The sequence below is a fragment of the Octopus bimaculoides genome, chromosome 4 (assembly GCF_046866305.1).
Source record: "Octopus bimaculoides isolate indiv1 chromosome 4, ASM4686630v1, whole genome shotgun sequence".
Taxonomy (NCBI): domain Eukaryota; kingdom Metazoa; phylum Mollusca; class Cephalopoda; order Octopoda; family Octopodidae; genus Octopus; species Octopus bimaculoides.
Genome location: NC_142931.1, coordinates 54,393,918 through 54,408,119, shown reverse-complemented (window position 1 = coordinate 54,408,119; position 14,202 = coordinate 54,393,918). Strand labels below are relative to the sequence as shown.

General features: G+C 37.6%; 1 long non-coding RNA gene across 4 annotated transcripts in view; it reads left to right on the top strand.

Annotated features, from left to right (window-relative positions):
* Positions 1 to 14,202, top strand: part of LOC106881448 (uncharacterized) — a 54,436-nt gene that overhangs the window by 12,236 nt on the left and 27,998 nt on the right. For 3 of the 4 annotated variants that reach the window (XR_016241509.1, XR_016241510.1, XR_016241507.1), the window contains exons 3-6: positions 217 to 307; positions 6,649 to 6,739; positions 11,347 to 11,597; positions 11,800 to 13,519. This is a non-coding gene — a long non-coding RNA (uncharacterized LOC106881448). The remainder of the gene's footprint in view (positions 1 to 216; positions 308 to 6,648; positions 6,740 to 11,346; positions 11,598 to 11,799; positions 13,520 to 14,202) is intronic. The other variant, XR_016241508.1, reaches the window with a different exon arrangement.

Below are 14,202 nucleotides of genomic sequence, written 5' to 3'. Positions count from 1 at the left end.
GATGTGTGCAGTGCCCAGTAGTGCAATTTTCTGAATGTTATATATATTTGTAAGTCCTGGTGTTTTTGTTATGTATTTGTCTGAATATTTTATTATTATTGTTATTATTATTATTATTATTATTATTATTATTATTATTATTATTATTATTATTATTATTATTATTATTATTATCGATGAAGTATTAAGTTACCTGTATTGGATATTTAAAACCAGGTACGCTGTTTCATTGAATACAGAAAGAAAATAAGAAAATAAGAAAAGGAGCATTGCAAGATTTTAACCGTGAGGCATGCGACTACAAACTGTAAATATTTCATTTAACTCGACTTTTTACTTTAAGCCTACTATTTGGTTGTTGTGGTAAACCAAGTCAATATGAATACTAGTCTAAAATCGATGATTCATAATCTGATGCCGGTACAACATTGTTTCCATTGCAAAAGCAGAAGTTAATGCTCAATGATCTAATCTACTTGTTCAACTCGGGGTAAGACTACATTTAGATCCGGTAATTAATATCAATGATGCTGCGAAGTGGGCTCACAGTCTTTTACCACCTTGATCTGGGTTTAACCGTCATGCTTTACGAAAGAGGCGTTTTTAGTACAAACAAATAAAAGTTCTACGTCATTTTCGCGCTTTGTTCTGCACTGTTTCCGAAATACAAGGAAATAATAGGAATGCTCGAAGACATAAATAAAGATGTGTAGCTGAGGTTAACTCGGTGATTCTCAAACTGACTAATACCAGCCCCTTTTCCCAACAAATACCTTGGCCTGTTTGTTTAGTTTCGTTTTCTTTTATAAGATTTACGAGGATGCAAACTCTGTTTTGTCTTCTCAGAACTATGGTTATAGAAAGAATTTAATTTTATTAAACACAGCAGTTTATCTGTTCTCTTTTAAAATCATTACTCCCTCATCCCCGCCAAGGAAATGACTTCACTATAATTAATTTTTAGAATCAAGTTCGTAATTAAACTGAATGCTTTGAAATACCAAAATAGGTTAGTTCGCTTAGGTTAGGTTATTTTAGTTCGATCTTGTTTAGTTTAAAACTGAATCTGCTCTTGTTTTGTTTCAGTTTAGATCCGTTCTGTGAAATGCTGAATGAGGCCAATATTTCTGCCATGCTAAGGCGGTGAGCTGGTTGACGTGTTTAAGCGATGGAAAAAATGCTCTGCATTATTTCTTTCGACTTATTCCATTCTGAGTTCAAATTCCGCCGAGGTCGACTTTGCCTTTCATCCTTTAGGGCTCGATAAGAAAGTTCCAGCCAAGTGTTGGGGTCGATCTAATCGACTTCTCCCCTTCTCTCAAATTACCGGCCTTGTGCCAAAAATAGTAAGAATATGTCTACCGTGCTGTTACAGCAGCTCCGTAGCTAGAACATCGCTCATAATGAGGCTTGTTCTAAGTTCATGTATGAGTCAGGCTCCGTCAAACACTAAACCACGCACCTGGTGTCAACTAAACAACTTGATCCAGCTCATTAAGACTGGGTTTATAATAGCACTCATTGTACTGTAAGTGCTCAATTGTAACAGAATTATATACTCATATTTAAATTATTGTGAATACTCAAAACAGCGGGAATCAAAACAATAACTTACATATTCAATAACACGTTTCAGAAGATTTGAAGATGATTACGTTATTTGCTGTTGGATTTCGTCTTCGGAGAACAACTTCTCCCTTTAAACTATATGTGTTGACAACAGATATGACTCAGTAACATCAGCAGACTCCAAAACATCAGTGTTTTGACATGATGGAGCCTCTACAGTCGAGGACACCGTCCAGAAATTTGAATCTAAAGAAGAAGGGCTTTTCTTATTTACTAAATTCAGCAAATTATTGCTGATGAATGCTAATATCTTCCGAGCTGTACTTGTGTTTTATGTAATGAACAACTTTCTTTTTACGTTGAGGTAAGCGGAGCTTCACAGACGGTAAAACCGGAAAAATTGTTAGCTATTGTCAAGTCCAGCTCACTATAAATGTGAGGTGATGTAACTTACTGTTACAATCACTGGTATTACTGCCGCTGTTCTTGTTATTGTTGTTCAGACCCACGTTAGGATCATACGTGCTTTCATATAGCGCAAGCCAAGGCGCATGGCCTTGTCCGTGTACTGAAATTTGGTTCTTTATTAGGTGGAGGGAAAAGTAAACTAGTGGCTGCTTCTCTTTTGCCCTTACCTAATGAAACCTGTCACTGAATTTTAAAGTTGGCATGCATCCGTCTTCTTGTACAAGGTCTGTAATGCCAAATGGAGGTCAACTGAAATTTATAAACACACACACATATGTATATAGAGGAGAAGATGAAAGGAGAGAGAGGATCGACGTGCTTAACGTGCTCGCGACTCGATTTTATAAAAATACATATTTTTAATTTTAAAATATTTCATAGAATATATAGCGCTAGCATGCGTTTAGAGTCTGAGACCGACAAAAGTTGTGATTAACACCAGTTCTCATTAGGTAAAGCAGTGTACCTTAAGGAATCTTCTGTTAACTCAACCAATGGGAAGGAAGCATACACATCCATGTAGCAAAAGATGTGATCCATTTCCCCCTCGCTTTAATCACACCGAGGTAAACGGATGTTTCTTTCCTTTTTCAATTTCACTCACGGGTTTATCCCTGTCTCATGATACGAACATTATTGGAAGGCTTTTCAGCTGAACAGGCACAAGTTGCTGAAAGGTTTTACAGCAGAATAAGTCAAATTTTATTAATAAATCCGATATGGATATTAGTAATTCTGAGGAATTATCTATCGATTCCAAAGAAAAAGTAGGAGACCCGGCTATTAAAACTCACAGTCAGTGAAGGGAAACGTATTACTAATAAATGTAAATAAAACCTTGTCAATGTTAGAGTATGGTATTTGCAAAAAGTAATTCTAGATTTTCAAATTATTGTATTTAGATTCTTTTATGTCTATCTAACCCTATTATACCAAAGCAAATTTCTGTAAGAAGTAGAACAGTGCGCCCCTTTCCCACTAATGATATAAAATAATGAGAATGGTTTTATATGTTTTTGTCCAATTGGAAAATAAGCTGGCCTCATTAATTAGCAGTAAACAAATTTCTGTTGCCAAAGACTATAAAATCCTATGACATTATAACACTCATGAAAATAAAGATTATAATAACAAGATTTGCGAAGAAAAAATTGCTAAACTATGCAGTCAGCTTTTAAAAGCCTATATAAGAAATATAATGCTGTAGTTAAAGCTTGTCGCGTAATTGGAAATGAAAGAGCTAGTTGCGTAATTGGAAATGAAATAGCTATTTTGTCAAAGACCTTTTCAGAAGGTGAATTTATTATTTTTTTCTTTTATCAAAAATGCATGATTTAGGCTTCAGTGTTTGCTCTGAGAAAAATAGCAATTATTTTCAGATACATCATTGTTAAGGAACATTGATATAGAGCATGTTATGGATATCTCTGAAAACTTAAATTTCATTCTTTTTTTTTTTCTTTTTTTTTTCACCAACAATTGTATTATTATTTTTTGAGGTTTTGATGGAGATATGAATCAGAAGAATCTGTGGAATATGTCCCACTGAAAGATTAAACAGCAAGATAATATATTTTTCAGTCTTAGGCTATCTCTGTAGATAAATCAAGCATTAACTGGAAACAGACTGTGAGTTCGAGTTGAATGTTTCCAGCAATCGAAGTTACGACAGATCCTCAACATACAATAGGAAGATCATGTTACCAACAACGGGGTTCTTCGCTGCGCCTCACTACCAAGTGTCGAAGCCACCATTCTTCGCCATCATCTCCGCTGGGTAGGTCACATCCAGTGTATGGAGCCCTCTCGTCTCCCAAGGATCATGCTCCACGGAGAACTTGCAATCGGAACAACACCCAGAAGAGGTCCGAAATTCCGTTTTAAAGACCAGCTCAAACGGACCTTGGCTCAAACTAACATCCAGCCATCCTCATGGGAACAGATTGCCATGGATAGGACAGCCTGGAGGACTGTTATCCGCAATGGAGCCAGCTCCTTCGAGCAGAACAGACAACAGAATGAGGAGGCAAAATCCAAAAGAGCGTCTTCAACAACCTCGACCTGCACCAACTATCCCTTGCGAGTTCTGCCCACGAATCCTTCACCACCGACTTTGACTCCAAAGTCACTTTCGGCACAAACATCAGCCGAGTAGACTGGACGGAAACTGACGAACCCAGTGCTCGGATACGAGCTGGGGCCGACAACTAAGTTCACATATTCCATTCACCTTCACAATGCCAGGAAACTGTATAAACATCTCAGACAACTTTTGCTATATATATATATAAAAATATGTAAAATATTAAGACAAATGGCGAAAAATATCTATAATAAAATTCTAATTGATAAATATAAATTGTTATTAAAACGAAACACGCAGGTGAAGAATCGACACAGCATACGGGAACACAACACAATGTGCAGTTGTCATAGTAACAAGCTGTTAATGCCTCGCTGTCTGTTGGTTCGCTAAAATTACCCAAATTTCCCAACTTTAATTCCAAATAACATCAAGTTCTTTAATTTACGAGGAGCAAAATTAAAGGGGCTCATTTTGCGAATGAAAAACACTAGATCCCGGGGAGCTGGCCGGGCAAAACACTTAGCGGCATTTCGTCTATCTTTAAGTTCTGAGTTTAAATTCCGCTGAGATTGACCTCCTTTCGGAGTCGACAAAATAAGTACCAGTTGAGCACTGAGGTCGATGAAATCGACTTATCCCCTTCCCCGAAGTCGCTGGCCTTGTGTTATTTGAAACCGATATTCTACAAAGACTACCTCATCACAACAATATTCTCGGACTGAGGATAACACTTCTTTGAATTGTTTGATGAAATGTTTTACCCTTTTCCTTTTTTTTTTCTTTTTTTTTTAGAAGCTAAAGAAAAGAATGTGTAGGGATTTAAAGATGCTGACAAGATTCAGGCTTTATTTTTTATGGTTGACAACTGAAGAATCAGAAACCAAGGATACAAGAAAACACAAAGTTGGTGACTGAACAGTCTTCATACATGGAATTTTGGATCTAGCGGATATTGAATTAATTGAATTTATTTCACTTTTTAACTTTGAAATCACTCGAATCTTCTAATTATAAAAGAAAATTCAGATTTAAGAAGAGACCCTGAAAAAGGGTTCTTGGATTTATATGAAACGAAGCAAAAAGTTCTCATGTTTTCTTGACATAGTCATAGTTTCTATAGAAGCGAAATACATGAAGTGTGATTTAGTTCTTGAGGATAAGTTTTCGATGTAGACATAGAAGCATGTTTTCAGTTTTGGGGAGATACTATCCTGAAGTTCAACTCTTTGCTGCCAGAAAATATCTATAGTTGGAAGTTTGTTAGCGAGCAGTTATTGTTTCGAATAATCTTCCGTCACTCCATCAACGGACTGAATGCTTTACTGACATACAAAAATATGTCTGTTTAAATCGAGAATATAAATGCATAAGCATCGAAAAATATGTCAATAAGTCTTTCAACGCTGCATCTCGAAGCGATTGCAGCTATATATCTGTGTGTGTGTGTGTGTGTGTGTGTGTGTGTGTGTGTGTGTGTGTGAAGGTGCATGGCTCAGTGGTTAGAGCGTCGAGCTTATGATCGTAAGGTTGTGAGTTCGATTCCTGGACCGGGCTGCGTGTTGTGTTCTTGAGCAAGACACTTTATTTCACGTTGCGCCAGTTAACTCGGCTGTAGAAATGAGTTGCGACATCACTGGTGCCAAAATGTATCGGCCTTTGCCTTTCTCTTGGATTACATCAGTGGTGTGGAGTGAGGAGGCACTGGGCGACTGCTGGCCTTCCACAAACAACCTTACCCGGACTTGTGCCTCGGAGAGTAACTTTCTAGGTGCAATACCATTGTCATTCATGACCGAAGGGGGTCTCCTCATGTATATATATTGTCATATATATATATTGTGATACATTGAGTTAAAGATCCCTTCAATGAAGGAGCGTAGCCTAATGGTTAAGGTTTGTGTTCACGATCACATAATGATCGTGCCTACAAATCCTAGACTGGTTGAGAAAGAAATTTCATTTTCGGTTGCTTTTGTCTACTCAGATGAAATTAGCATCAACCCTTCACCAATCGTCACATTGTTGAAATTCCGCTGGGTCAAGGGTGAAAGATCCAAGATGGTGTCTATATCTACTCACTGGTACTTGGGTACCTAAAACAAGTAGCTTTCGTTACTTGTTTTACGTACCCAAGTACCAGTGAGTAGATATAGTATGCTACCAAGTCAAACGCGATTACAAGCAACGACTAAATAAAACCCTTACATGGTAAAACGTGCTTTCACTTCACTACCGAGCGCAGCTCTGTGTGCCTTGGGTATGTGCTGTGGTTTGCTGTGATGCTCTTATGGTTACTGTATTGAAAGTGTTTTGCGTAGGATGTGTGCAGTGCCCAGTAGTGCAATTTTCTGAATGTTATATATATTTGTAAGTCCTGGTGTTTTTGTTATGTATTTGTCTGAATATTTTATTATTATTGTTATTATTATTATTATTATTATTATTATTATTATTATTATTATTATTATTATTATTATTATTATCGATGAAGTATTAAGTTACCTGTATTGGATATTTAAAACCAGGTACGCTGTTTCATTGAATACAGAAAGAAAATAAGAAAATAAGAAAAGGAGCATTGCAAGATTTTAACCGTGAGGCATGCGACTACAAACTGTAAATATTTCATTTAACTCGACTTTTTACTTTAAGCCTACTATTTGGTTGTTGTGGTAAACCAAGTCAATATGAATACTAGTCTAAAATCGATGATTCATAATCTGATGCCGGTACAACATTGTTTCCATTGCAAAAGCAGAAGTTAATGCTCAATGATCTAATCTACTTGTTCAACTCGGGGTAAGACTACATTTAGATCCGGTAATTAATATCAATGATGCTGCGAAGTGGGCTCACAGTCTTTTACCACCTTGATCTGGGTTTAACCGTCATGCTTTACGAAAGAGGCGTTTTTAGTACAAACAAATAAAAGTTCTACGTCATTTTCGCGCTTTGTTCTGCACTGTTTCCGAAATACAAGGAAATAATAGGAATGCTCGAAGACATAAATAAAGATGTGTAGCTGAGGTTAACTCGGTGATTCTCAAACTGACTAATACCAGCCCCTTTTCCCAACAAATACCTTGGCCTGTTTGTTTAGTTTCGTTTTCTTTTATAAGATTTACGAGGATGCAAACTCTGTTTTGTCTTCTCAGAACTATGGTTATAGAAAGAATTTAATTTTATTAAACACAGCAGTTTATCTGTTCTCTTTTAAAATCATTACTCCCTCATCCCCGCCAAGGAAATGACTTCACTATAATTAATTTTTAGAATCAAGTTCGTAATTAAACTGAATGCTTTGAAATACCAAAATAGGTTAGTTCGCTTAGGTTAGGTTATTTTAGTTCGATCTTGTTTAGTTTAAAACTGAATCTGCTCTTGTTTTGTTTCAGTTTAGATCTGTTCTGTGAAATGCTGAATGAGGCCAATATTTCTGCCATGCTAAGGCGGTGAGCTGGTTGACGTGTTTAAGCGATGGAAAAATGCTCTGCATTATTTCTTTCGACTTATTCCATTCTGAGTTCAAATTCCGCCGAGGTCGACTTTGCCTTTCATCCTTTAGGGCTCGATAAGAAAGTTCCAGCCAAGTATTGGGGTCGATCTAATCGACTTCTCCCCTTCTCTCAAATTACCGGCCTTGTGCCAAAAATAGTAAGAATATGTCTACCGTGCTGTTACAGCAGCTCCGTAGCTAGAACATCGCTCATAATGAGGCTTGTTCTAAGTTCATGTATGAGTCAGGTTCCGTCAAACACTAAACCACGCACCTGGTGTCAACTAAACAACTTGATCCAGCTCATTAAGACTGGGTTTATAATAGCACTCATTGTACTGTAAGTGCTCAATTGTAACAGAATTATATACTCATATTTAAATTATTGTGAATACTCAAAACAGCGGGAATCAAAACAATAACTTACATATTCAATAACACGTTTCAGAAGATTTGAAGATGATTACGTTATTTGCTGTTGGATTTCGTCTTCGGAGAACAACTTCTCCCTTTAAACTATATGTGTTGACAACAGATATGACTCAGTAACATCAGCAGACTCCAAAACATCAGTGTTTTGACATGATGGAGCCTCTACAGTCGAGGACACCGTCCAGAAATTTGAATCTAAAGAAGAAGGGCTTTTCTTATTTACTAAATTCAGCAAATTATTGCTGATGAATGCTAATATCTTCCGAGCTGTACTTGTGTTTTATGTAATGAACAACTTTCTTTTTACGTTGAGGTAAGCGGAGCTTCACAGACGGTAAAACCGGAAAAATTGTTAGCTATTGTCAAGTCCAGCTCACTATAAATGTGAGGTGATGTAACTTACTGTTACAATCACTGGTATTACTGCCGCTGTTCTTGTTATTGTTGTTCAGACCCACGTTAGGATCATACGTGCTTTCATATAGCGCAAGCCAAGGCGCATGGCCTTGTCCGTGTACTGAAATTTGGTTCTTTATTAGGTGGAGGGAAAAGTAAACTAGTGGCTGCTTCTCTTTTGCCCTTACCTAATGAAACCTGTCACTGAATTTTAAAGTTGGCATGCATCCGTCTTCTTGTACAAGGTCTGTAATGCCAAATGGAGGTCAACTGAAATTTATAAACACACACACATATGTATATAGAGGAGAAGATGAAAGGAGAGAGAGGATCGACGTGCTTAACGTGCTCGCGACTCGATTTTATAAAAATACATATTTTTAATTTTAAAATATTTCATAGAATATATAGCGCTAGCATGCGTTTAGAGTCTGAGACCGACAAAAGTTGTGATTAACACCAGTTCTCATTAGGTAAAGCAGTGTACCTTAAGGAATCTTCTGTTAACTCAACCAATGGGAAGGAAGCATACACATCCATGTAGCAAAAGATGTGATCCATTTCCCCCTCGCTTTAATCACACCGAGGTAAACGGATGTTTCTTTCCTTTTTCAATTTCACTCACGGGTTTATCCCTGTCTCATGATACGAACATTATTGGAAGGCTTTTCAGCTGAACAGGCACAAGTTGCTGAAAGGTTTTACAGCAGAATAAGTCAAATTTTATTAATAAATCCGATATGGATATTAGTAATTCTGAGGAATTATCTATCGATTCCAAAGAAAAAGTAGGAGACCCGGCTATTAAAACTCACAGTCAGTGAAGGGAAACGTATTACTAATAAATGTAAATAAAACCTTGTCAATGTTAGAGTATGGTATTTGCAAAAAGTAATTCTAGATTTTCAAATTATTGTATTTAGATTCTTTTATGTCTATCTAACCCTATTATACCAAAGCAAATTTCTGTAAGAAGTAGAACAGTGCGCCCCTTTCCCACTAATGATATAAAATAATGAGAATGGTTTTATATGTTTTTGTCCAATTGGAAAATAAGCTGGCCTCATTAATTAGCAGTAAACAAATTTCTGTTGCCAAAGACTATAAAATCCTATGACATTATAACACTCATGAAAATAAAGATTATAATAACAAGATTTGCGAAGAAAAAATTGCTAAACTATGCAGTCAGCTTTTAAAAGCCTATATAAGAAATATAATGCTGTAGTTAAAGCTTGTCGCGTAATTGGAAATGAAAGAGCTAGTTGCGTAATTGGAAATGAAATAGCTATTTTGTCAAAGACCTTTTCAGAAGGTGAATTTATTATTTTTTTCTTTTATCAAAAATGCATGATTTAGGCTTCAGTGTTTGCTCTGAGAAAAATAGCAATTATTTTCAGATACATCATTGTTAAGGAACATTGATATAGAGCATGTTATGGATATCTCTGAAAACTTAAATTTCATTCTTTTTTTTTTTCTTTTTTTTTTCACCAACAATTGTATTATTATTTTTTGAGGTTTTGATGGAGATATGAATCAGAAGAATCTGTGGAATATGTCCCACTGAAAGATTAAACAGCAAGATAATATATTTTTCAGTCTTAGGCTATCTCTGTAGATAAATCAAGCATTAACTGGAAACAGACTGTGAGTTCGAGTTGAATGTTTCCAGCAATCGAAGTTACGACAGATCCTCAACATACAATAGGAAGATCATGTTACCAACAACGGGGTTCTTCGCTGCGCCTCACTACCAAGTGTCGAAGCCACCATTCTTCGCCATCATCTCCGCTGGGTAGGTCACATCCAGTGTATGGAGCCCTCTCGTCTCCCAAGGATCATGCTCCACGGAGAACTTGCAATCGGAACAACACCCAGAAGAGGTCCGAAATTCCGTTTTAAAGACCAGCTCAAACGGACCTTGGCTCAAACTAACATCCAGCCATCCTCATGGGAACAGATTGCCATGGATAGGACAGCCTGGAGGACTGTTATCCGCAATGGAGCCAGCTCCTTCGAGCAGAACAGACAACAGAATGAGGAGGCAAAATCCAAAAGAGCGTCTTCAACAACCTCGACCTGCACCAACTATCCCTTGCGAGTTCTGCCCACGAATCCTTCACCACCGACTTTGACTCCAAAGTCACTTTCGGCACAAACATCAGCCGAGTAGACTGGACGGAAACTGACGAACCCAGTGCTCGGATACGAGCTGGGGCCGACAACTAAGTTCACATATTCCATTCACCTTCACAATGCCAGGAAACTGTATAAACATCTCAGACAACTTTTGCTATATATATATATAAAAATATGTAAAATATTAAGACAATTGGCGAAAAATATCTATAATAAAATTCTAATTGATAAATATAAATTGTTATTAAAACGAAACACGCAGGTGAAGAATCGACACAGCATACGGGAACACAACACAATGTGCAGTTGTCATAGTAACAAGCTGTTAATGCCTCGCTGTCTGTTGGTTCGCTAAAATTACCCAAATTTCCCAACTTTAATTCCAAATAACATCAAGTTCTTTAATTTACGAGGAGCAAAATTAAAGGGGCTCATTTTGCGAATGAAAAACACTAGATCCCGGGGAGCTGGCCGGGCAAAACACTTAGCGGCATTTCGTCTATCTTTAAGTTCTGAGTTTAAATTCCGCTGAGATTGACCTCCTTTCGGAGTCGACAAAATAAGTACCAGTTGAGCACTGAGGTCGATGAAATCGACTTATCCCCTTCCCCGAAGTCGCTGGCCTTGTGTTATTTGAAACCGATATTCTACAAAGACTACCTCATCACAACAATATTCTCGGACTGAGGATAACACTTCTTTGAATTGTTTGATGAAATGTTTTACCCTTTTCCTTTTTTTTTTCTTTTTTTTTTAGAAGCTAAAGAAAAGAATGTGTAGGGATTTAAAGATGCTGACAAGATTCAGGCTTTATTTTTTATGGTTGACAACTGAAGAATCAGAAACCAAGGATACAAGAAAACACAAAGTTGGTGACTGAACAGTCTTCATACATGGAATTTTGGATCTAGCGGATATTGAATTAATTGAATTTATTTCACTTTTTAACTTTGAAATCACTCGAATCTTCTCGTTCAAGCAAAGTTTGCATCACCTGTTTTCGTTCAGGTATGGTCCATGTTGTTCTAAGTGCTTCCATTTAATCATGTAAGGCATTCTCCCTTCTTTTAAATGCCATATGCAGTCGGCCAAAGACGTAACATTGCCTCTGTCTGGGATCCTAAAAGAGGAACTGTGGTTACTTAGTCGCAACTTAAACGGGTCACCCGGTGTTCTAACATATTGCCTTGTATGTGTCCCTACGTTGCAGGTGATGCTGTTGATGCTGCTGCTGCTGCTGCTGCTGTTATCGTAACCATTGGTGCTGTTCTTACTCGACCTGTTGACGCTGCTGTTGTTGCTGGTGCTATTGCTGCTGTTGCTGCTGTTACTGAAGGACACCACCTCTGCCTCGAGGATCACGGCCCCGGAGTTGCATCGACTGCCTACTGGGCATTCACTGTTAACCCTACATGAGCATTTTGCCTCCGTGCTGGGATTAGAGGTGTTCACTGAAATCTTTTTTACACTGGGCGCATAGTTGAATGAGACCCTTAAGTTGTGTCTATTAAATAATCGTCCGTACCTATGGGATTGCGAGAAATGTCTATCCAATAATGTAAGGAATATCCTTCCCACGCAGGTTTTGATGTTGGGTGAGAAGGTTGGGGAACAACAAATAACCTTACGGTGGCGCTCTCTTTTGTGAATGTTAGGTCCGGGCATAAAGAAGATACGGCGCTTAAGCCCGCTGGATGCCAAAGCCTTGTTGTAATAGGCGACTCAGCGTCGAAAATTTCTGTATTTGAGGAAGGTTCGAAATCCTTTTACTGACACTCTTTACCAGGTTCTAATACAATAGGTGGGTGTAGGAAGTTGTGTTAATGTACGACAGCCTTTCGTTTGGTTTGCGGTAGGGCCTGAATGAACAGGTACCCAAATCGAGCGTAACATCTAAAATGTTAGCCATTGTAAGACTGATCTCAACTGTAATCTGAAGAGCAAAAGAGTTCATATGAATTGGGTCCTTCTTAAGCCGATATAGGGTGTGCCCGTTTACGCTTCTAGAGATGGCTAAATCGTCATCTCTGTATAGAACCAAAAAGGGCCAACGGGAACCTTTTTGTTAAGGTGTCCAGTACATATAATCCTATTAGGTCGCAGATATCAGCGCTACTGAATGCTCCCATCGTCACGTCAAAGGAGCGTACTGAGTCAGTTTACTTGACCCAGGCCAAACCTTTGTTGAACAGCAGGGTTTTCCTGGCATGCATAATTACATTTCTATCCTTATCATTAACGTCAGTAAAATCCCTAAGGAGTATAAGCGCCTTAACTAGTAACTCTTTCGATATAGACGAATAAAGCTCCACTATATAGAATTGGGTGAACCTTGCCCTACCTCTACCTTGGTTTGCCTTAAACCATGAAATAATTTCATTGGTATTGCGCCATAAGGAGAGTTTAAGTGTCCTCATTATGTCATCTTTGATCCCTCTCAAAATATGCTTGCTCGCCAACCTAATTTCCGATTTAGCCATAACTGAGTAGACTCCAGCTTTGAACACACGTTACTGATTTTTCAAGCATTATCCAATGCATCCTTTTTTTATGTAAACGCTATGCTGCGTGGTTTTGTTACGCTTTCTAATAGATCAGTGAGCACATACACATTTCCTGCGTTGGTTCAACGCTTTCTATTTTATAGTCAACGGTGTACCGTAAATTTTGAAGAGAAGTATAGTGTAAACTTGCATATCGTCACAACTTCCTCAAGAATGTCACTTCGTACATCAGCTTAACGTGACTGCAATGTTGATCAGTATGCTAATGCAGATGAAACGTGAATAGCAATAAACTGCAAGTAACTAATGCAATTACGATAAATAAATAATATAAGGACATTGAACTAGCAGAGACAATAGAACAACGGATTAAACGAGATACTTCTGCCGACTTTGCTTTTTCATCTTTCGAGTGCTGCCGATACAGTAAGTACCTGTCAAATATTCATTTATTTATTTATGTACTTGATTGTATATTTCTTACTTTAATTAGTGAATGTCATCGTACGTCAGTTTTCCAACAGGATAATCAAATACTTTCCTGCAGCATCTTCGACATCACAAGTGATGTGGAGCGTCACCAGTTTTCAATACACACACACACACACACACACACACACACACACACACACACACACACACACACACACACATGCATACTATATATATATATATATATATATATATATATATGTATGTATCAGAGGCGACTCCAAGATGCCAAATTTTGTCTATTTTCAAGAGAAGTCGCAACTAGTTACTTTCGAAGTCTTCTTTGAACAATAAGATGTCAGTTTACCTGGAAAGAAACAATGCAGTTATTAATACGTAAGAAGAGTTGGAATTAATGCGTGTAAGATTTCGCAGCTCTAGAATCCTTCTTACATAGTTTGGCTATGACTTTTCAGCCCACTCTCGTACACACACACACACACACACACATATATACATATGTATATATATACGTATATGTGTATGTACGCGTACGATGAGATTACACACAGTTTCCGCCTGGTAAATTTCACTGACATGATATCGGTCAAATCGAAGCTATCGTAGAAGATATTTGTGAAGGGGCCTTAAAAAAATTTGCTACCTTCAAATATTCC